The 21,610-nt window shown below is 54.5% G+C and overlaps 1 protein-coding gene across 2 annotated transcripts in view; it reads left to right on the top strand.

The window, feature by feature from the left end:
• Positions 1 to 21,610, top strand: part of LOC113967478 (phosphatidylinositol 3-kinase regulatory subunit gamma) — an 82,425-nt gene that overhangs the window by 23,371 nt on the left and 37,444 nt on the right. The window lies entirely within an intron of this gene.

A 21,610-nucleotide genomic window follows, 5' to 3' on the forward strand; every position in this document is an offset into this window, starting at 1 on the left:
GAGCCACCAGCTTTACTGTCCCACACCATTCAGGGCAGGCTCACTCCTCGTGCCGGCTGCTCACCGAGCCAAACTGCGGGACTGTGTGTGTGCCAGTGCATGTGCCCTCCCAGATCCTGCCCTCAGACACTGTCTGGGCTGGAGTCACTCTTTCTGCTGCAGTGGCTCTGGCTAAACACCACGGGCAGATTCACAAAAGAAGATGGGGAGGGTGACAAAGTATCGGTCATGCTGCCAGCTACAGCTGATTTTCCAGCTTGGCACCAAAGCCAGGAGCATCCTCTCCTGTGTGGTGGCATTTCCATCCCCCGCCTCCTGCCTGGCAGCGGATGGGCAGCAGCGTGTCACCCTGCTGCCCTTTTGGCCAAGAGATGCCAGGAAAGGGCAATGCTTCCCACAGGGAGTTTCATGCTGGAGCAGGGAAGCTGATCCCACCGGCACCCCTGGACCCTGCCTCCCTCAAGAGCTTGCCAGCTCTGCTCTGCAGGGGTGGGAGGAGGCAGGCTGCCCGGCAGACACACGAGCGGCTCTTGAGAGAGACAGGATTTGTGCTTTCAGGAGGGAAAATGAGTCATAGGAGGTGTGACAGGGCTGTGCCAGCAGCTGAGAGTGGGACTGGGGTAAGTGGTGGCTGTCGGCTGCTATCCAGGAGGTCAGGCAGAAATGCTCTTACAGGCCTTGCCTGGCTTTAAAATCTATTAACGTCATTTTGCTGTTCGAGCCGAGAGCGGCACAGGCAGCAGAAACGTTCGGGCATGGCTCAGATCAGAGCAGGATTTCAATTACAGTAATCAAAGGTGACACAGATAAGAAACCCCTGGTCTATGGAGCCACGACAGCTGTCCTCTGGCTCCAACCGGCACCCATCCAGAGCAGCTCCATCAAAATCACTGAAGTGGTACTAGGGTAAAATTGGATTGGAATCCATTTTCATCTGCCGTGGTGGAAAGTGCTTTCCCTGCACTCCTTGGGGAGGAAAGCCACCTTTTCAGGGAGAGCAAGGGAGGAAGGTGCCAGGCATGGAGGAGGGGACAATGCCCCCAGCGACAGCACTGATGGCTGCTTTTGGATGATAGAGGCAGCAGAAGGAACAGCTGGGATACTGGAGCATCAAGGCTCTGCCTTCTGCTTTCCCCTCTCCATTTCAGCCTGGCCCCACAGGGATGCTCGTGGCTGAGGCAGGGGTATGCTCAGCTCGGTCCCAGGTTCCCCAGAGGGATCCACTGTCCTCTGAGCCCTGCTGTGGCCAGAGCACCCCAGGATGTGCTGCAGGACAGACCCCCAACAGTGCCAAGGAAAGTCTGGGGATATGGTTAGGAGACTGGAGGAGAAGACCCCAAGGGGCAGGATCTGGCACTCTCTTCTTTCATCCTTGCAAGTGGCAGAGTGATGCCCAGGGAAAGCTGCCTCCCACTCCTGCCTCTGCCACGACTTGAATGTGTCCCTGGTCAATCCCCTCCACTGCTTTTGTATCGCATAGTCTGGGATTGCAAATCTTTTGGATGGCAGTAGGGCATCCCCTGCCTCTGACCACCTCACCCCTTCAGGCTCCCACCCCATTGAGCCTCTGGTGACCACTGCCACGGCCTCGTGGGACCCTGGCTGCAGCTGAGGGGTGGGGGCACCCCTGGGTCCCATGCACACAAGGGGTCCTTTCTGCCCCTGCCCCAGCGCGGCAGGATCCGGCCAAAACACAGCGCCTCTTTCTGTGCCCACTGGCCCCGCTCCAGCCTGGCCGGGTGTCAACTGCCCAGCCACAGCATGTCCCCCCCGGAGCTCCGCCGGGAGCGAAAGCCCTCTCCCAAACACTGGGGGTTTGTGTGGGGTGGCGGGGCTGAATGGTGGGTCTGTGCGGCCAGGAATGCCGGGCAGGGAGGGAAGGCGAGCCGCTTGTTTCGTGTGTTTACCTGGAAGTGGGGATCATGGCCAGGCCCCGCTGCCGCAGCAGCGGGCGCTTTCATGCCAGAGCTAACGGGATGGGGAGTGCCATGCTGAGCCCATCCTCAAGCAGCCTGCGGCATGGCAACGATGGGGACACAGCAGGGACCTGGCAGTGCATCCCTCCCTCCGTGTGCCTGCACAGTGCTGAACCCTCCTACTCACCGCAGCTGGAGAGCCAGAGCCTGGGGAGGGATGTGGAGCCCAGGCCATCACAGGGGTGGGTGATACTGCTGATCATCCTCCTTGCCCCAGGGCTCTACAGGGTCCTCCTGCACGTGTCCCCATGCCAGCTGGGTCCCCATTCTGGCTGCATGTCCCCACACTGTCCATGGGTCTCCATCCTTTGCATTGTGTCCCTGGACTGGCAGGGTCCACAACCTGTTGTCCCCATCACCTGGGTCCCCATCCTGGCTGTGTGTCCCCATACCATTCGGGGTCTCCATCCTGGTTGCATCCCTGCCCCGTCCATATCTCTCTGTAGGGACTGTGGAGCCCCACACTGGCTGTGAATGCCTGTACCAGCTCTATCCCTGTGCAGGTTGTGCATCCCTGCACTGGCTGCATCCCTGTACCAGCAGTGTCCCCAAGGGGACATGGGAGCCACCTAGCAGCTCTGGGAGAGAGGGGCCACCCATGCAAGCACCAGGTTTTGTCCTTGTGTGAGCCAGGACTGACAGCCACACGCAAGCTGCTGGGGAGGGAAATGGGATGATAGCATCTTCGTCAGCGCCTGGATGCACAGGGATTAATGAAGCTGGCTCGCCGTCCCCGGGATTCAGGTTGCCTTATCTGTGTCTATCTGTTCTTACCCAGCCACTGCTAGAGCTGCTCCCGATGCCGCACAGCTAATCCCACAGGCTGGCAGATAGGGCAGGGACTGCTACCTCCACCCACACCCTGCCCGCTCCGGCAGGGCCAGGGGCATGGAGCTCTGCCACAACCTGCTCCTGCCCCCGGGCCAGCTGATGCTGCAGACAACCAGAGGCCCAGGAAAGAGGTGCAATGAGTTTGGCGGTCTCAGTCTGGCAGTAGCACGTACAGGGTTGGGAGGCAGGCACTGGCATTGCCTCTTATCCTGACCTCAAGGCTGCTTGACCTTCCAGTTCTCCCAGCAAAGCTGTGTCTGTCCAGTTAATCTCTGTTCATCCTTCAGCTCAAAAAGTTACTGCCTCACGGCCAGGGCTACACCAAGTCTCTGGGAGAGACTTATGGCTGTTCTTTGGACAATTTCTCCATCTTTTGGATACTTCTGGCATTTGGGGAGGGTTGCAGGTGGTGAAGGAGCTGAGGCTGGCACATCACTGAGCAGCCTGGCACCGTGTTGTCCCCAGGACACACGGAGCCAGGGCTGGATCATTTCATCTCACACCACAGAGATGTGGCTGCATCATCCTTGGCTCTTCCCGAGTACCTAGAGGACCACAAGTCCTGACTGCCCATCCCTGGTGCCATCAGCAGAGTGCCTTCCCTCTGGCCTGTGGTATCTCTTATTTCTCCATTCTGTGTTGGCTCTTCATGCCCTGGGGCGGGAGGAGCATCCGGGGCTGTGCTTCGGCACCATCCCAAATTTCCGACCTGGCGTGCGCAGTGCCATGGCAGCGCCTTTATTTTTTCAGCTGCTTCCCTGTTTTCTTTGCAATTGGGCTCTTTCACTGGGTGATGGTGATCTCAGGGGCTATTTGGGGAGGGTTCAACATGCTGCTGAGCAAGCAGCTTGCACTGTGGTGCCCAGGCCCAGGACCCCGTGGTGGCCTGCCCTGTCATGCACCCCACACTGGCCATGGCATAGAGGGAAAAACATATCACCTGGACTTGGGAGAAACCATGGTAGGGAACCATGGTAAAGGAAGCCATGCCAGGGGGAGAGTGGGGTCAGGAGAGCACGAGTGCCCAGGACCCCTGTGTGAACAGGGTTTGGAGGACTGAATTCCCCAGTGACAGGGGATAATGCAAAAAGCACCAGCCCAAGCTGGTCCTGCCCAAAGAGCCTTGCTGGGCTGTTTCAGGAGCAGTGACAACTATTGAGTGGCTGTAGGTGTCTGAGGGGAGATCTGCTCCACACCCTCTGACAGCTGTTTCTGCAAGACCCTTAAATTGAAACATTTGAAGTGTTTCAGAAAGAGAAACTTGAGTGTTTTGGGGACCAGAACAATTCAAAAGATCCGAGACAAATTCATGAGCCATCGGTCCTGACCTGAATCTGGAAGCCAAAAGCCCTCATCCAAGTTGTTTCCACCCAGCTTTTAGCAGGATTAGAACAGCAGTGTCCTGTGCTGGCAGGGATCACCTGGGCCAAGCACATCCAGCCCCTGAAATCACTTTGTGCAGGCCCCAGAGTCCATCTCGGCATCCTGGCTCTTGCTGCTGCCATAATTTCCAATTTAGACTTTCCTGTGGCACAGACCAATATAGAAGCACTTTGCAGGATGGCGCTTCCCCTCCCTGGGGAGCCAGGGCTGGTGCTTCGCTCTTGCCACTCACCGGCTCTGAGGAAGACCAAGGAGCTTGAATTACTTTCTTCCAAGAAAGGTGGATTTGGTTTGCAGAAAGATAAGGGCTGGGGAACAGTTGTTCTGCTCTGCTGAGCCTTCTGCCATCTGGAACAGCTTTTGGTTTCCTTCTGGATACTTCTTCCATGACCTGAGATGGGAGGACCGGGAGAGGTGCAAGGGCATCACCCGGACCCCCAAGGAGAGGAAGGGTGAGGAGATGGAGCCAGGGGACACATGGATCTGTCCCTGTGCACCCTCTTTGCAGAGGTGGGTCAAAGTCAGCCCAGGCAGGTGGAGAGCTGGTTTAGGGAATGGCTTGGAACAAACCTTGGTGTGGAAGGTCGTTCAAGTCCCCCAGTCAGCCTGTCCATGGGATGTGCCTGCTCTCTCTGAGCAGCCACCTACCCGACCCCTTGCCGGGGTGGTGGCCATGAGCTCCTGCAGCCACTGCTTCTCATTCCACGTCCTCCAGCCCAGGGGTGGGGAAAGCCTCATCGTCTCCATCCTCTCTCTTTCCTTCCTGGGATTAAAGGTAAAAGCAAAGTCTTTTGGCTGGATTACCCAGGGACTGAAGAGGGGAGAGCTCTCCCCAGCCCCCCAGCTGACAGGTCTCTGGTGTCTACTAATGGGTTGTGCTCCTGCAGCTACTTTGTCCTCAGGGAGGCCATAAAAAGTGTCTCCTATTCCTCCAGCTGCCTGTTCCCAGAGAAACTGGGGGACAACTGGGTCTCTAGGGCATGGTGGTCCTCCCACTTGGAAAACACCCCACAGAGCTCTGCCGGAGGCTGGACATCAGCTTCCATGGCTCTAAATGGTTCTGAGCCACTTGTGTCTGTGCGACATATTAGGGTCCCCTGGTCCCTACCAGCTGCTCTGCACCAAACATTTCCTATGTGGTGTCCCTGAGGCTGACACCCAGCTCAGGACCATGCTGCCCAGGCAGCCTGTGCCGCCCTCAGCATCCAGTGCTTGAAACCACAGCCTCTTGGTGAGCATCCTCCCTGGAGAGGCTGCTCTCTGCAATTAATCTGGGCATGGTTTATGCTAACGACTCTCCCCACTTTAAATTATAAATGGCCCTTGGCATGTGTGCACACAAACACACGTGTGAGCACAGAGATCCTTTAAGGCCATCATTAGCTGTAATTAGCGGGATCTGTCACTCATCTTTGGCAGTTAACGATGAGCCCTGAGTCAGAGGAATCCAGCGGCAGATAAAATAAACACGATTTCAAACAGTTTGGAAATAACAAGCCCTCATTAATCAGACAAGCCCCAAAGGGAAGCGCTTGGAAAAGTGGTGGCTTCTTTGCTGTTGCTGAGAGTGGGGGTGGGTGGGCTCCACACCGGCCCCCATGATCCCCAAACCACCCCCCCCAGGGGGAGTGGGAGTCAGGCTGCTTTCTTGCTTGGCTGACTTCATGGCAGGACTGAGGTGTCAGAGCCAGTCAGCTCGAGCAAAAAAACTGAAAACTGGAAAAAGCCCACCCAAAAGGGCTCCTTCGTGGCCCCACTCTGGACGAAAGCAGTCGAGGCTGGCCCTGAGGTGCAGGTGGGGGTGATGCTGGTGCAGGGGCTCAGCTCTGGGTAGAGATGAAACAGCTCTGGTGCAACACATCCCACAGCCATCACTCACCCCAAGACGTGAAAGGATGTGTGGGGAGGAGCATCCCTGTGATCTGGAAACACAGGGGAGAGAGGATTTGGGGAAGGGGCTGGTACGAGGGATGTTTCCTAGGGAGCAGAGGGAGCTGGGGAGACTTCTAGCTGTCACAGCTGCAGCTAAATCACAGCAAATAGGAGGGGAATGGGACACACGAGGCTGGTTTATATTACAAAGGAGCAGTCCATCATGGGGTATTTAAAATAATCCGCTTAGATGCACAGTAGCAGATTTGGAGTGCTAAGGGAATTGAAGGCGCTGTGGCTTTGCAAGGCTGGATCAGATCTAGTTAAGACACCACTTAGGACAGTACATCCCATCCTGCCTCGCTGCCTCAGGGGACAGCACACAGCACCTGCAGCCCCTGCAAGGCCACTCCCAGCCCACCAGGAAGGCGCCCAAGGTGACACTGGCCACATTGGGATGGGTGACAATACCCTGTGGCATCTCCCTGGGACAGGTGGCAGGGTTGGGGAGCATGGAGCCATGGGCTGCATTAGGCACAGGACAGGAGGTTCCCATGACGGCCCAAGGCTGTGGAGGGGTGAAGGAGATGTAACTGGTGCTTGGGGTCCAAGGGACACTGGTGTATCTCAGTGGCACCTTTGTGCTGAAGCCAGCTGCCTGGCAAAATAGCTCGGACCAGGGGAAGCTCAGGAGAGAGCTGCACCTGCACTGGCAAGGGATGGGAGCCTCCTGTAATGGCATCCATGTGGCATTTCCTGCTCAGCTGGGGCTGGGGACACAGCACGGGGTCCTTGGTAGGCTGGGACCAGGGGACTGCATAGGGCTCTGCACCTGCTTTGGGTGAGGAGCTGGGGCTCAGGCTGCTCTGCCCCTGCATGGGCTTGCAAGCACCCCAGCAATGCCAGGGGCTGCAGAGAGGAGTGGCTCCTAATGCCACGAGCTAGGTGGTCCTCTGCTGAGGTCTGGGATCAGTCTGGGGTCTATGTGGGTAGGAACATGGGCTGTCTAAGCATCCCTGAGAATCCTAGCACTGCTCCTCTGAGCCAGGCTGAAAGCTCAGCCCCAGGGAAGCCAATTTATCCTGAGAGAGGGGTTTCATCCCAGAGACTTCGTCACAGGCAGGCATTCCCCTAGAAGAGCATCCTTCCAAGGGCAGATGGTTTCCACCTTGGGCTGGCTCAAGGGGTTCAGCCTGCAGGGGCCCTGCAGAGCCAGACCAGCAGTAGCCTCTCGGAGCCAGGCAGCATTGCCGGACGTGACCCCGGCATGGAGCTGGTCATCAGACTCCCCATCCCTTTGCTCCCAGGGAGGGCAGGGCCCAGCAACATGGCCACAAAATCTGAAGCTGCATGTCAGATTAGGCCACTGGACTGCCTGCCCCTCTTCTTGTCCTTAACCTGTGCCCTCTGTCCCCCTCCGACCCCACCGCAGAGCTGCACTCAACGCGAGAGCTCACTCTGGCAGGTTTAAACACTGTCCCCAGCTCCCCTGAGCATTAATCCGAGGGAGGATTAAGGTTACCAAGCTCCTGGAGCCACCCAGCTCTCACGCCTCCCGGAATGGACCCCTCTGTCCTGGCCCAGAGAGGGCACAGTGCTCTGCTGTCTCCCTGGGGACTTGCTGCTGTCCCCCCTGAGCTCCCTGAGCTCTCCTCCATCAGCAGGCATCTCACTGGGGTTGTGCAGCACCTGTTCACCTCTCCTCGAATCAGAGCCCACGGATCATCCCTGGGGCTTTGGGGGCTTCCAAGCCTCTGTGAGCATCTTCCCCTTGCTCCCTGCAAGCCCTGGGGTGAGGGTCAGGGTGGGTATTAGCTTCTCCCTGCTCTTCTCTCCTGTGCCTTGGGTGCTGTGCTCTGGTCACTCACTCCTAGGTAGCTCTGGGTTCGTGACAACTAGTTTAAATGCATGGAAAATACCTTAATCCCGGTAAGACCCTGATCCCTGCCTGCTCATGCTCCCTGTGAAAGCCCCCCACTTCAGCCATAATCCCCTAGGAGAGGTCATCTGTGCACCCTCCAGCCGTGGGAACAAGAGACCCTCTCCAGGGCACCCACAAACTCCTGGGGTCAGCACACAGGTCCTAGTTAGCACTGCCCAAGGAGTCTTGTCACCTGCAGAGGACAGTGCAGATAGATATGCTTCTGCCACAGGGTAGGATGGCCAGGGTAGGGAGGGTCACAGGTGGAGCTGCCACCCTCTTGTGCCCCCTTAGTGCCACCAGCTCCAGAATAGAGGTTTTCAGAGAGAACCAGATGACTGTTACCTACTTTTATACAGCTGGGATAATTTTTCATTTCTGTTCTGAGTTACTATATGCTCCACAGTGACCAGAACCCCTAGCCTGCCAGTCCCTATCCCACAGCTGCCCCATTCCACCCAGAGGGCTCCCCAGGGCATGGGATTGGAGGAACCCTGGTTTGAGGGGAGAAAGGGGGTCCTGGCTCTCACCCCCAGTCCCATTTCCCCAATGTTGGGAGCTTCTGCTGCCTTCACCTGCCCTGACGTGTTGCCCCACGAGCTGTAATCCCCCTCCTGCTGCACCTGCAGGATCAGAGGCTGCCAGTGTTGAACCCATCCCAGAGAAAGGAGGGCACTGGGAGGGGGGGTGATAATAAATTCTAATGATACCTGGGGAGAGGGGGAGGGCAACAGGCTCTCCCCAGTCTCTTGTGTCTCTAAGTAGGCAATAGGAAAAATATGTGTTTGCAGAATTGTCTCTCATATTTATAAGAAGCAAGGACAATGCTGGGATAGAGGCTGAGCTGAGCTTTTAACCAGCCAGATTACACTTAGCAGGAGCATTTACCTCTGCCTCTAATCCGCCTGCCACAAAGACTTGCTAACTCCTTCCCGGATTTAACTGGAAGGCTTCAAATCTTCCTGCAGAGGAGAGAGTTAAGCCCGAGCTGGTGCTGGAGGGCTGCACAGGTCAGGGTCAGCGCTCCTCCCCTTGGGCACATCAGGTTTGGGCTGGACATTTGAGCCCCAAACTCAATTTTTTTCTGGCAACAGGTCCTGCAGTCAGGACAGGCAGGAGATGGGCCTGTGCCAGGAGCCCCTCAGTCCGTGGGAGCTCCATGCTGGTGGCTTCAAAATCAGAGCTTGTGCAGAGCAAAAATTTGGACGTTTCTGAGCAAAAATCACTGCTGCTTAAATGCAGAGCAGAGGTAAATGCTCTGGAGGAGCCACCTGGCTGGCACAGCCCCTCTTGTTTTCAGGTGGATTTCTTGTAAGAAAAGAAAACATCCATAGCCAGTGCTGGGTGGCTGGGGAAGGCAGGGGAAGGCTGCTGTAGGATATGGCCATGCTCTCGTGACTCCCCACCCCACCCCACCCCAGAGCAGCCACATCCTCCATCACCTGCACAGTCCTCAGAGCCCAGGGCACTGATGCCCAGTGGCAGGCACCAGCACTGTGGCTCATGCCAGCAGAATCCCTCCCCTTATGAACATTCCCTCTTAGGATGCTTTGCCTCCATGTCAGGGAGGGGAGAGACAAAAACCTCGTCCCTTGGCCCTGCAGCACCTCACAGCACAGTGACACCAACGCTGCCACAGTGCCTCAATAAGGGATTTTGGTGTGGGGCTTTGGGGCGGGGGGGACGGCGACATGGCACAGGCTGATGTCACTGAGCTGGCTGGTGTTGGGCAGCACGTGGCTCTGGTTGCTGTGCAGCAGCCCCACAGCCTGCCAGTGCAACCCTCCAGTGAGGATGTTCTGGCCAGGAGAAGGGCTGGCTCACTTGCTGCCATGAGCCTGGCCCAGCCCCACAGAGCCTGACCTGACAGGCTGCCCACCCTCGGTCTCACCCCATGCTGCCGGCGCTAAGCCTCGCGTGCCAGGTTCACAGGCTGAGCTGGGAAGGATGCGTGAGCTGAGACAGCAGAGCCAGGGATGAAACCTCCCCTTGACTTCTGGGAATCCGGCAGTATCGGAAATTTCCCTCCCGGCACGGCTGCATGGGAGGGGACGGCAAGTCCCCTCAGCCAGACTTTGCACAGTCTCTCCCCATCCGGCAGCACCTCTCGGGGCGCGAGGACACACGAGCCTCGAGCGCAGCCCAGGCCAGGGTGACACGATGGCAGCCATCCCACTGCCACCGCCCCGCCACCGGCTCCTGCTCGCACAAAGGCCGGAAGCCGGGCGCAGCCGGGGGGTTTCCCGGTTCAGCCGTGGCCCCGGGTGCCCCAGGGATGAGCTGGCTGCCAGCCAGCAGCACCCAGCCTGGCCTCTGAGTCTCTTTGCTGTGCTGCTCAAGGGGCTTCTGCCACAGTGGGGGAATTCCCTGCCTTTCCTTCGCTCGGTTACCCCAGCGCTGCCGCAGCGGAATCATTATGGGGGGTTCCATCCACAGTATCACCTTCTCCTTGGGCTGGGTGCAGAAAGCACCTGGCAAGAGCTTTCTGAACTTGGCACCGGGACCCGCAGCGGGCAGAGGGTGCTGGGCTGAGGGTGCCGTGCCGGGACAGGCGGGAAGGGCTGCAGAGCCCCCCCTCTTCCCCCCTCCAGCCTGCTGGGCAAGGGGCCAGCTTGGCTTCCGCAGCCCTTTCTGCAGGCAGGGCTGGTGTGTTCACCACAAGCTATGGATGGCCAGGCTGCCGCTTACAGTAAATCTGAGTAAGTTGTTTTGGGCAGAGCATTTGCAGTCCCGCAGGCAGCAAACCAGCCATGTCCTACTGGCACCGTCATCTGCCGCAGGCGTCTCCTGTTTCCAGCGCGGCTCCTTGGCTTTCCCAGCACTGACCTGCCGCGTGTCAAACCCCGTCATCAGCACAAAGCCGCTTTCCCAGGGTTCCCCCACCTTCCTGGAGACAGCTGATGTCTCAGGGAGAGGAGCAGCATCTGCTGTCACCCCCCTGCTTCAGCTCCAGGTGTACAGGAGAGCTGGCAAGGAAGGATCCTGGGGAACCCAGTGATGCCAGCACGGTCCCACAAACTGCTGCTCGACCACCCTGTTGCTGCTGCTTTCTCTCCTCACTGCCCCCTGGCCATCAGCTCCAATCTCCAGCAGATGGACTGGGGGATTTTTCAGCTTTCTTGGAGAATGTGAAACCTTTGTCCCTGTGGTAGCCAGTGGATGAACCTGAAGCACCAATGAAGCACTTTCTTTAGGGCTTAAGTGGGATTTAAGTGGTGAGGGCTCCAGCCCCCTTCACGGATGGGTAACTCCAAGCACTGGGAAAAGGCAAGATCTGACTTAACTAGCAGAGTTTCTCTGAGCCCTCAGGATCACATTTTGCATTTCCTTACCCACAAGTATTATCTCCCCACCCACTTTTTAAGTGAAAACCACTCAGGGGCTCATGCCATTAGTGACTGTGAGGCTTGGGGCTGCAAGGACTGTCCCACACCTCATTTCACATCTGCACCCCAAGTCCAGAGGAAGGTGAGGTACACACTAGCAAAAGATTCATTCTGTTGAATGACCAAGAAGCAGAAAGCAAGCAAGGCACTAAGTCACCCTAGGACAGACCACCTCCCAGATTCTGAAACCCTGCCACCCCTGACCCACCAGCCTGGGGACATTTGCCTCAGAGCAGCTCTGCCAGCTCCACAGCATCTGCTGCATTTGGCCCAAACTTTTCCAGCATGGGAAAGGATGCACAGCAGACACAGGCAAGGGATTTTCCAGGGTAAGAGCTTGCTCCTAGTCTGGTTTTTCAGAAGCAGACTGCAAGCATGTGAATCAGAGGTATTTGTCAAGTTGGTTCCTGCAGTGGAAGTGATCAAATAATTGTTCATACACTCGTCTGGCCCAATGGCTTATGCTCACAGAGCAGAAACTTGCTGTCAAGCTGCAGGACTGTGCTTCCCCCATGATGCTGTGCTTGTATTGTAAGAGGAAGACGCTGAGGCCGCAGGTGCCTTTCCAAGGCAGAGCCGTGTCACGGTCCAGGCACGCTGCCAGCCAGTCGCTGGGCCGGATTCCTGCCTCCCTTTCTCTCGTAGAGTCTTGGGAGGGTTGTACTTGACAACGGGGTTTTCCCTTTTCCGCTTGCCCAACAGGGTACTTCCAGCATCTTCTCCACTCCTTCTCCTCTCCTTCCCCCTCCCACCAGTTTGCAGTTCCGACAGCCCATCTTTGGGTTCTCCCCACCTCCCCATGCTCAAGCAGGCATCTGGAACACCGCTGCTGCTCTGAGCGAGGATGGAGGGCACACATTCCCATGGGAAACTCAGCCTCTTCCAGTCCCTAAAGTGACAGTGACCTGAACATTTCTATTCAGACCAACTATTTTTTCAGGCATTTGTAACCTCCTCTAATGTATTTTTCTTTGTCCTTTGGGGTTGAAATTATTATGGCTTTGTGCAAAAACCAACTCTGAAGTGCTCGGGGAGTGGAAACCTCCCATTATACTTTTGAAAAATAATATTAATCTTCCCTCTCCTTTTATAAAGAGCTCTCTCCCTGATGGCTCAGGACTGGAGGTAGGCATTTGATGTGGAAATAGCCCTTGCTGAAAGAGCCCTTTTGATGTTCATTTTTCACAGGGCCAACTCCAAACCAAACATGGGGAGCACAGGGTGCTGGCAGGGCTGGGCTCCAAAGGCTGCCCAGGAAGGACACGGAACAAACGGGCGGTGCTGCCAGACATTTATCCTGCCTGCCTTGTTTCTCTGAGCAATAGGCAGGTGTTTCCAGGCTTCCAAAAATAATAAAACCAGGGAGAATTCCATTCATTAAAACTGTCCTTGGCCTGATTCAGCTCCAGGACTTAGGGCAGGTGCCCAGTCTGCACTGAGCCAGAGTGATCCTTTGCCCAGGACAAGACTGGAGTGCCACAGGCCCAGACAGCATCCACAAGCAACAGCATCCCCGTCCTTCCTGCAGGGACATAGGGGACAGGGAAGTGGATTTTCTCTTTGTGACTGAGCCACTGTCTTGGGGTGCCTCTGGTGGCAGGGAGCCTGGTCACACGTTTGCTTCTTTCAGTCTGACATAGCTCCTAGCTCCTTATCTAGTGGTTTTAATATCCACCAACTTTGCCTCCCGTAGTGCAGCAGCAAGTTTTTCTTCCCTTCCCCTGCCTCTCTTTCTCACACTATTTTCACCCATTTAATTCCCCAAAGCACTTTTAAGAGGCCGTTCATCCGGGAGGTATTGCCCCAAACAAAGCTGTATTGTGTACGTTTTCCAAAAGCAAGATAAGAGCTTCCCAGTGGCAGTAAAGATGCTTCTTCAGGTGCTAGCAGCTCTCACAGACCCCCAGTGTTTGGGATGTGTCAACCCACCGGCTTTGATTTGCATAGCCACAATATGCCTCTTCATTTTCTGGCAGGTTCTTGGCATGGAAACCAGTAGTATTAAACCTTAGACCAGTGTATTGGCCTGGCAATCAGCATTGCACGGTTTACTCCGTCTCTACCCTTTTTCTTTTTGGAGACAATACACATTCTATGCTTTGTCAGCAGAAGGCAGGGTGGGAGCTCACCCTTTGGGGCATCCCATTCCTGAGAGCTGCAGGCACCCAGTGCTCCAGCAGCTGACAGCTGTGTCTGAGCTCCACAAAGAGCTCGTGTCCAGTGCATGGTCATGGCACCAGGAAACAAAAGATTTTCCACTGTGTTCTCTACCAACCCATGTGTTGTGAGAGAGACTCCGCTGCATTTACCCGAAAGCTTTGTCCTCATTAAAATCTGAAGATGTTGCAAGTTTTATCTGATCCTTGAGGAACAGATGAACTGCCGGACATCTGGAAATCCTGGATCCAAGCACAGCTCAGCCCGAAGGCACATGCTTAGCAAGACCAGTGCTCCCAGGACGCAGGGGACCAGCCACACACGTGCTGTGCAGTCCCTCCGTGCACGGGCTGTAAAGCTGATGCTTTCCAAATGCTCTGGATTTGTTGCATGTTTCGAGGACATCTGTGTAGCACAGGCACTGGTGGGCTCAGGATCCCAGCAAACAGCCATAAGATTTACCTGGTGTGCTGGGAAGCTGAACTTCATGCTGCAGTGGCTCATCTGCCAACTTGTGCCCACCTCCAGCTGTGCCACTGCAACCAGGACTTAGGGAATCTGTGAAATTTTGGGGTTTGATGGATAAAGTCCTGTCCAATGGCACAAAGTAATGTGGTGGTTTGCAGGTATAAGGGATATATCCTGCATGTTTCTAGAGGATATCTAGGACTCCACAAGGCAAGCATGGCAGCAGAGTGAGTTCTCAGTGTCCCAAAGTCCCACCTGTCCTCCATAGAAATAATATTCTCTTGGGAACCCAGCATTATTCAACCAAATTCCCGGTTTGAGTTCAGAAATCTTCAGCAGGGAAATAACCTTAATGAAAAAGACAGACAAGAAAAGGTCTTAAAGAAGCTGACCTGCAAGTTGCCTTTGCTCAAACCCTCCCTGCCCATTTCCTTGGCTGGACAAGGAAGGCATCATGTTCATGTGCTGGATTTTAAACAATCACCCTACACCATGCCGTTTGTTTTATTTCCTTGCTTAGTGCTCAGAGGCTGTTCTTCTTTTGCTTATTTACTGTAAAGCAGAGAAAGCCAGGGAAAATGATCTCCAAAGCAAACAGAGCCATGTTTCCATTTGGGAAAACTTAGAGGGAAAGTGCGTGTAGCTAAGCAACAATGCATGATGGTAAATGGGTCATTTTCCAAGGCATGAATTGCATGTGGATAACTGCAAGGAAAACAACCCCAGCCAACACACGGCCGACGTTTGAATTCTTGGCATAAGTGATTAATAAGAAATGAGAGGACTTTTCAATACCCCCGAGAGCTCCCGGGGTTGTTACGGGGGTTTTTCTCCTGCTTTCCATCTCCACCCAAAACCTGGGGTGGGAGTCTCCGTTACTGGGGCTGGGCAGAGCTCCGAGTATGAATGTGTTGCAGCGAGGTTCCCTGGACACAAAGAGTGATAGGTCAGCTCCACCACATCCCAAGGAAAGGGATGGGGCCAAGGGAGTTGCATGGCAGGACTGGGGACTCAACCAGGAGAAACTGCCTTCTGTTTTGGGCCAGAGGGAAGCCAGCATTCCCCCGTGCATTAGCACTGAGGTTTGATCTCAGCCTCCTCCAGCAGTACCCAGGGGTGGCTTTGCTCACTCTTCCTCCTTGTGAAACCAGATAATCTCAGCTGTAAGGAAAGGGGGGATGGGAGCTTTCTTACCCTGGGGTAACACATTCTGTATATATAAGGGTACTAGTACTAGGATAACACTAGCTATGGGATGGTAAAATCATTCAGGAAGCCAGGAATGGGAAAATTTGCTGGAAGATAAATAGGTGAGATCACTTTGGGTTGGGGGCATAATGTCCACATCATGTAGCTGCTGCATTATGGTGGACTGTGCCTGTCTCAGCTGTGGGGGAAGGGTTAGGGAACCTTTCAGCTTCGCATCATAGTGTAGGATAACTACTGAGTTGGTTTTTTTTCAGAATAATAACAAATCTACAGAGTTCGAGCTTTGCATTTGCAGAAGTGACCACTCCTCTGGGCTTTTCCAGAATTCCTCCTGCTGGGAATGGTGCCACCTTCAAACCCACGCTGGCAATCCAGCCTGAAGGTCACCAAGTGGGATGGCAGCAGAGCAGGGATGAGACCTCACTTTTCCTAGAGGTGGCATTGATTTCCTCTTCCTGCCGCTTGCATCACTGGCTAGGATCAAAACATACACTGCCATTTTTACTAAAAAGAAAGAGTTAATGCAGGAAAGTATTGGGATTATTTCTTCCCTCCATGAATAAAGTTCTCCAGTTCCTCTTAAAATCAGACCTGAGGAATTTACAGAGTGGTTATTGTACATTCCTTGGGAAAAGAAAAAAATCTAAGCAAGTAGTTCCAGTGCATTAAAGCAATGAATAGAGGAAGTGAAAAATATTTTAAATTCCTCTACAGTGTTACATTTAAAAAGTGTTCTGGTTTAGGACATTAGAACTGGGGAGGTGGCTTTTTTCTCTCTCTTTTTTCCCCTTCTAATTTCTCTGAACTTGTTACAAGTTTCCTTCCATTTTGCTCACCATTTCCAAGCAACTAAACAGAGAGAGGCCTGGAACGATGACAGAGATGCAAAGTGCACAAAGGGACCAGAGTGTGGTCCGATAATTCTGTAATTGGAGCTGCTCGAGGCAAAATTTTTTTCAAGCCAGTGTAAATGGGGATCGCTGAAACCCTTAACAATCGGTCTGTCAGGCTGCTTCTTTAATGGATTGCTCTGTTTAACTCTCTCTGTTTGTCACTGGCAAGATGACAAGAGAAATTAGTGTACTGGAAAATATAAGGTAACTGGCAGTTCCCCAGCCCAGTTCCACAGCCCCGCAGACCCCGGGGTGCCGCAGCGCCAGAGCCCGGCTCACCGGCTGCTCTCCTGCCTCTGTGGAGGAGGAGGAGGAGGAGGAGGGGAGCTTGCAGCTTCCTACCCTTCCTAGGGATAGGAAGACCTGCAAAAATACCCTGTGGCTCTGGGGCCGACCTAGTGAAGAGCGTGTGGGGAGAAGGGGGAGGGTTGGGGGGTCCCTGGAGCACCGCGCGCAGCTGGCAGCAGGCCAGGATTGGGGTGGGGGAGAGCGCTTAAGTGTCTTCCCAAGTTGCAAACCTGTAATCAGCAGCAAATTGGCTTTGTTGTCTGCTTTTACACCACAGATACTCTTTTTTTAAAGCGCTACGAGTTAATATCGGTTTTCTGGGAGCACTGGGTGAAGGGTTGGAGCAGTTACCGTCGGAGAAGATGCTTCCAGAGCGTGCGTGAGTGTGCGTGAGCACATGTGAGTGTGTGCAAGGGTGCACTGCTTTGGAGATGCTCCGACACCTCCATTGTTCGCAGCCAGACCCTGAAACTTGGCAGCAACAATGCCCCGAGGCTAGAGATGTACCTTTCACTTTTCCCATGAAATTCCATTCTGGTTTGGCTGAGTTATTAAAAAAAAAAAAAAAAAAAAAAAGTTTGAAAATCACCATTTCCCTTCTGCTGCCTGCATTCCTCAGGAAAACTTTGGCAGCCTGTCAAAACAATAACTGAACGTGAACTTTCTAAAGAGCTGGCCCGGTGCTGTCTGCCAAAGCAGCAATTCAGCACAGCTCAGCGCTGCGTGTCCTTTCCCTCACCCCCCCCCCAGTGCCCACCCCTTGCACGCCCAACTCTGGGCACCCTCTGGTGCAGATGTGTCCACCAGTGTGCAGGCCACCGTCCAGCTGCAAAAGCCACACACACCTCCTCTCCCCTCGCAGGAGAGCAGCTTTCTGCTTCCATCCTGGACCGTTACTCCTGCAATTTTTTGGGCAGAAGCCTTTGGAGCAGCGAGGAAAGGCCAGCCCAAACCTTGCTGAGGAATACCTTAGGTCCAGCTGCAACAACCTACGCTGTAGACATTTATTTAAAAGATCTTTTTCTTCATTCTTTTTTTAAATGCTATTTCCTAAGTTAAAAGAATGTTGTTTACAATACAAAGCCAACTGCTTTTAAGTTAGGAAATGCCTAATGTATGATTCCTTGCAAGCTCAGCTCTGTGTGCACGCACTGTGCTCCGACCTTTAGGTACGTGAGCCCCTATCCCAACCTCTATCCTTACCCTGTGGACAGGGGAGGGAAAAGGGTGCAAGCGGCTCCCACCACTGTAAATAAGACACTTCCTAACACTGAAGTGTTTTGTTTGAATGTTTTTGCAGACCGCATATTATTCTTTAATACAGGTTTTTAATGCAATGTATAATTTTCTAACCAAAGCACCCGACTTCGGCGCACTTGCCAGAGTTTTTCCTCACCACAGAAATGTGGCCGCATCTGGGGTGGAGTGAGGCAACTGTTTTGCAGCCTATTAGGACATAAAATGACTATAAAGCAGAGAGGAGGAATCACAACCCTTATTAAAAAAAACCCATTACATTTCACATGAAGGTGCTGGAGGATTCATGGAAGGAAACTGCTGCTACTTCATCCCTGCAGGGATTAATACTCTTAATCTGGTGGCAAGTGCTTTGTGGTCTCTGTGGTACTTTTGGGGCTCAGACTGTACAATTGATGGGGAAGATGGTGCTTGCACTGTCCCCATTCCACCAGCACCACCCAAGTTCAGGAAGGCAGGATGACCCTCTGACTTTCCCAACACCTCTTCTCCCACCAGCAAGGCCCAGCTCACAGCACTGAGCCACGCCAAGGCCCCAGGGCCAGTTTCTAAGCCAAAGCAGACCAACTCTCCTGCCTTTTCCTCCTCATCACCAGGAGCTGAGAAACAGGCAGGAAGAATCCATTAACTAAACCAAACTGCTGCAACCAGTTGTTCCTTGCAAGGTGTGGCTGCCTCCATGGGAAGCTGGCCACCAGTCATGGCCCATCCTCCACAAATCCCAGTGTCTGTGCAGCACAAGGCCAGGAATTTCATGTAGCATTTACTGACGGCCAGGGAGTTGTCCTTTCTGCTCTACCTTCTCCAAGCTCCCCTCCAGCAGGCCCTGAGCTTGTGCTAACAGTGAAGCTAATATGTGGATCTTGGGAGTGGTCAGGAGTCTCCAGCCTGTCCCAAAAATCTTTCATCATTTTCGTGCGTTTGGCTGGCAGCACCGTGGATTCAGCCCCCTCCCTCCCTCTGTCCTCCACCCCTCCAACTATAAAAGCCTGTTGTGGCCTACATTCAGCTGTCGGATATCACATTATCGTGGCTCTGCAAAGAGGAAACCAAGCAGTTTGGCACAAATGGCTTTTCTGTGTTCAGCCTGTTCCAGCGCGGGTCTGTTTGGCTCCTCCTGAAGCACATGGAAGCGCTCAAAACTTCAATATTTAATCTTGCCTTGAAATGCAAATTGTCAGATCCTCGGGAAGGAAAGTGAGTGAGTGCATGGCCACTGATGTGGGATGACGGGAAGGCAGCAGGCACCGGGCTCACTTCTTGCCTTTCAGCCTTAGCGTGGGGCACCAGGTCCCCTCCTCCAGCATTTCCATAATCACCATTATTTTATTTCAGTGTTTGAATGTAGGTTTTCCTGACTTGGGGGGACCCAGTGCTCAACCAGACCCTGAGCATCCCTGAGCGGTCGGCGAGCTCCAGGTTTTGTGTCTGTTCCCCGTGGGCCCTGCTGTGATGCTCAGTGGTCAGACCTTGTGCCTGTGGAGGAGAGGCACAGACAGAGGGGGTTTAGCAGTGTGTGAGGCAGCACATGTGCCTCCCTCTCCCCACTCAGCACACACATGCACACCATGCTTACCCCTTGTGCAAGGCAGGTGTTGTGGTCGGAAAGGGAGCACCTCATACGCGCGTCTTGGGAGCCAAGCAATCCTAGATATAAGTACAGTTTTGAGAAATAAAAACACATTAATATTCTGTTCTCTCAAAGCATTATCCTACTGTTTACCATTACACACAATCCTTTGCCTTAAATTGCATCTTTGATTAAAGCAGCAATGAGAGAAACCAGTGCTAATAACAAAATGTATTCTGCTTTAAATCACTAAAGTGAAAACATCAATAAGCTGTAACCATCAGTGCCGCCATGAAAATGAAGGGAACCACCATGGGAAACAGCAAGGATGAAATCCACTTTGCCAGCATAAAAGCCAAGTAATTAGGTCTTATGTGGGTGGAACTTATAATGAGGTGCAGGAAGGGGGAAAATGAATTTCAACCCGAGTCTGCCTCCTCCCCCACCTCTGCCAGAGCTGCTAATGTAAGTTTGGGGGCTGCCATAGGGACTGCAGCCCCATTTTTTAGTTCTGCAGGGTCTGCAAAGCAGCATCCACCTCTCCAGCTGCATCCACGCCCAACCCTTGTGCAGTGCCCCACACCCTGTCGCTGGGCAGCCAATGGCTTGTACCCACAGCACCAACTTAAATTTCCCTTTGAACAAGCTGGAGCCAATATATTGTATCAGCCCAAGGAATTTAATTTAAAAATTAGAAAAAGGAATCGTATCTGGCTATCATGGATTAATCAGAATTTGTGGATGGGGTTATAAAATTAATTTATATACAGTGAGTGATTTGAATCAAAGCCCTGTGCTCCTCTGCAGCTGTCCGTCCCTCAAGGAGCTCTGTTACTGGAGCAGCCTGCTCTCAGTTGCTGGCTGTGGAAGTTGTGATACATCAGCAAACTTTAGATCTTCCCTCATACTCTTACATCGGGTACAACCTCTCAGTTACTCAGTGTTGCAGTCACCCTCGGGTTCACCCAAGCCAGAAGATGTTCTCAGGAGCTGCTGCCTAGTGCTAGAGCAGGAGAAATTATTCGTCACTTGCTCTTCCACGCTTTGAAGCGCAAATAAAGCAGACAACTTCAGCGCTGGGTTTTCCAGCATTCCCTGACATCTCCGCAGATCGAGGTGCTGTCCCTCCTTGTGCCTGCGACACTGGCTGGAGGTCTCAGGAAAGGACTTTTCCTGAATTTCTCAACTTCGTTTTAGCCTTTCTTTGAGCATGCTTTGCCGCGCTAAAGCCGAGGCTGAGTGCCGAGCTTGGCAGCACTTCTGCCTCCCGCCGGTGCCTGTGGGCTGCGGGCTGTGGCTGCCCATCGGGATGTGGCTGCCAGGCAGGCTGAGGTTCCGTTTCGGGTGTGTTCGCAGCTCAGATTTATCCCAAAGCTTATGAGAGACAGACATCCAGTTTGGTGCCTTTTCCTGTGGGTTGGTGGGGGTTTTTTGTTGGTTTTTTTTTGGTTGATTGGTGTCTTGGTTTTTTTTTTCCCCCGCTGGTTATGTCACTATAAAGCGCGCTGGGTTTTTCCCGGGGGGTCACACCCGCGTCAGTTGTTACGGTGTCCTCTGAAATGATCGGGTTATTACGTGGATCGCAGCTCAGGCAGCTGACAGGGCCCAGCACAGGCAGGGCAGGGAGGAGAGCCCTGTTTGTGGCAGCAAGGCAGCGGCGGAGTGGTCAGACACAGCCGGGCATGGGGACAGCGGCTCCACCCGCACAGGGTGCCCGCCCTGTGCCCGCACACTCCGTCCCCACAGGGGGGGTGGCAGGCAGGCAGGCCCGGCGCTGCGGCACACCGGCTCGGGGGGAGGAGGGGGCAGCACCCCCGGCGGTGCGGGCAGCAGGCGCTCCCCCACGGGTCGCGCTGGGGCTGCCGGTGTCGGGCCCAGCCCGGGCACTCCCGGGGTGCGGGACCGCTGCCGGACGCGGGTCCCCCCGCGCCCCGTCCCCGCTCTCGCCCCAGCGCTCGCCTTCCTTTGTCCCGCTTGGTAACCGGCGCCCCCGGCCAATGGCCGTCGAGCCGGCCGGCCCCGCCGCCCGCCGATTGGCCGGGCCGCCCGCAGCCCTCCGCCAATCGCGGCGCTCGCTGCTCCCTCAGACAAAGGCAGCGGCTCTGGCAACTGCGCCGCGCTCCCCCCGCCCCCCGCGCGTGCTCCGCGGCACCGGCCCCCTGGCGCCCGGCCAGCCGCGGCACCTACCACCGCCGCCGCGCGCCTCAGAACCGAGGGGGGCGATGGCTAGGAAAAGGCGTCGAGAAAAGTAGCGGAAGGGAGACGGGTAACAGTTAGGAAAGGGAAAAAATAGATTTTTGGGCTGTGTCAGGCTTTCTGTCCGGGCGTGCCCCGCCAGCATAAAGAGCGACGTTACCCCTTTACGTCTCTTTTCGCCCACCCCCCTCCTCCGCCTCGTG

This window comes from Neopelma chrysocephalum, unplaced genomic scaffold (assembly GCF_003984885.1).
Source record: "Neopelma chrysocephalum unplaced genomic scaffold, ASM398488v2 Primary Assembly neopelma1_64, whole genome shotgun sequence".
Taxonomy (NCBI): Eukaryota; Metazoa; Chordata; class Aves; order Passeriformes; family Pipridae; genus Neopelma; species Neopelma chrysocephalum.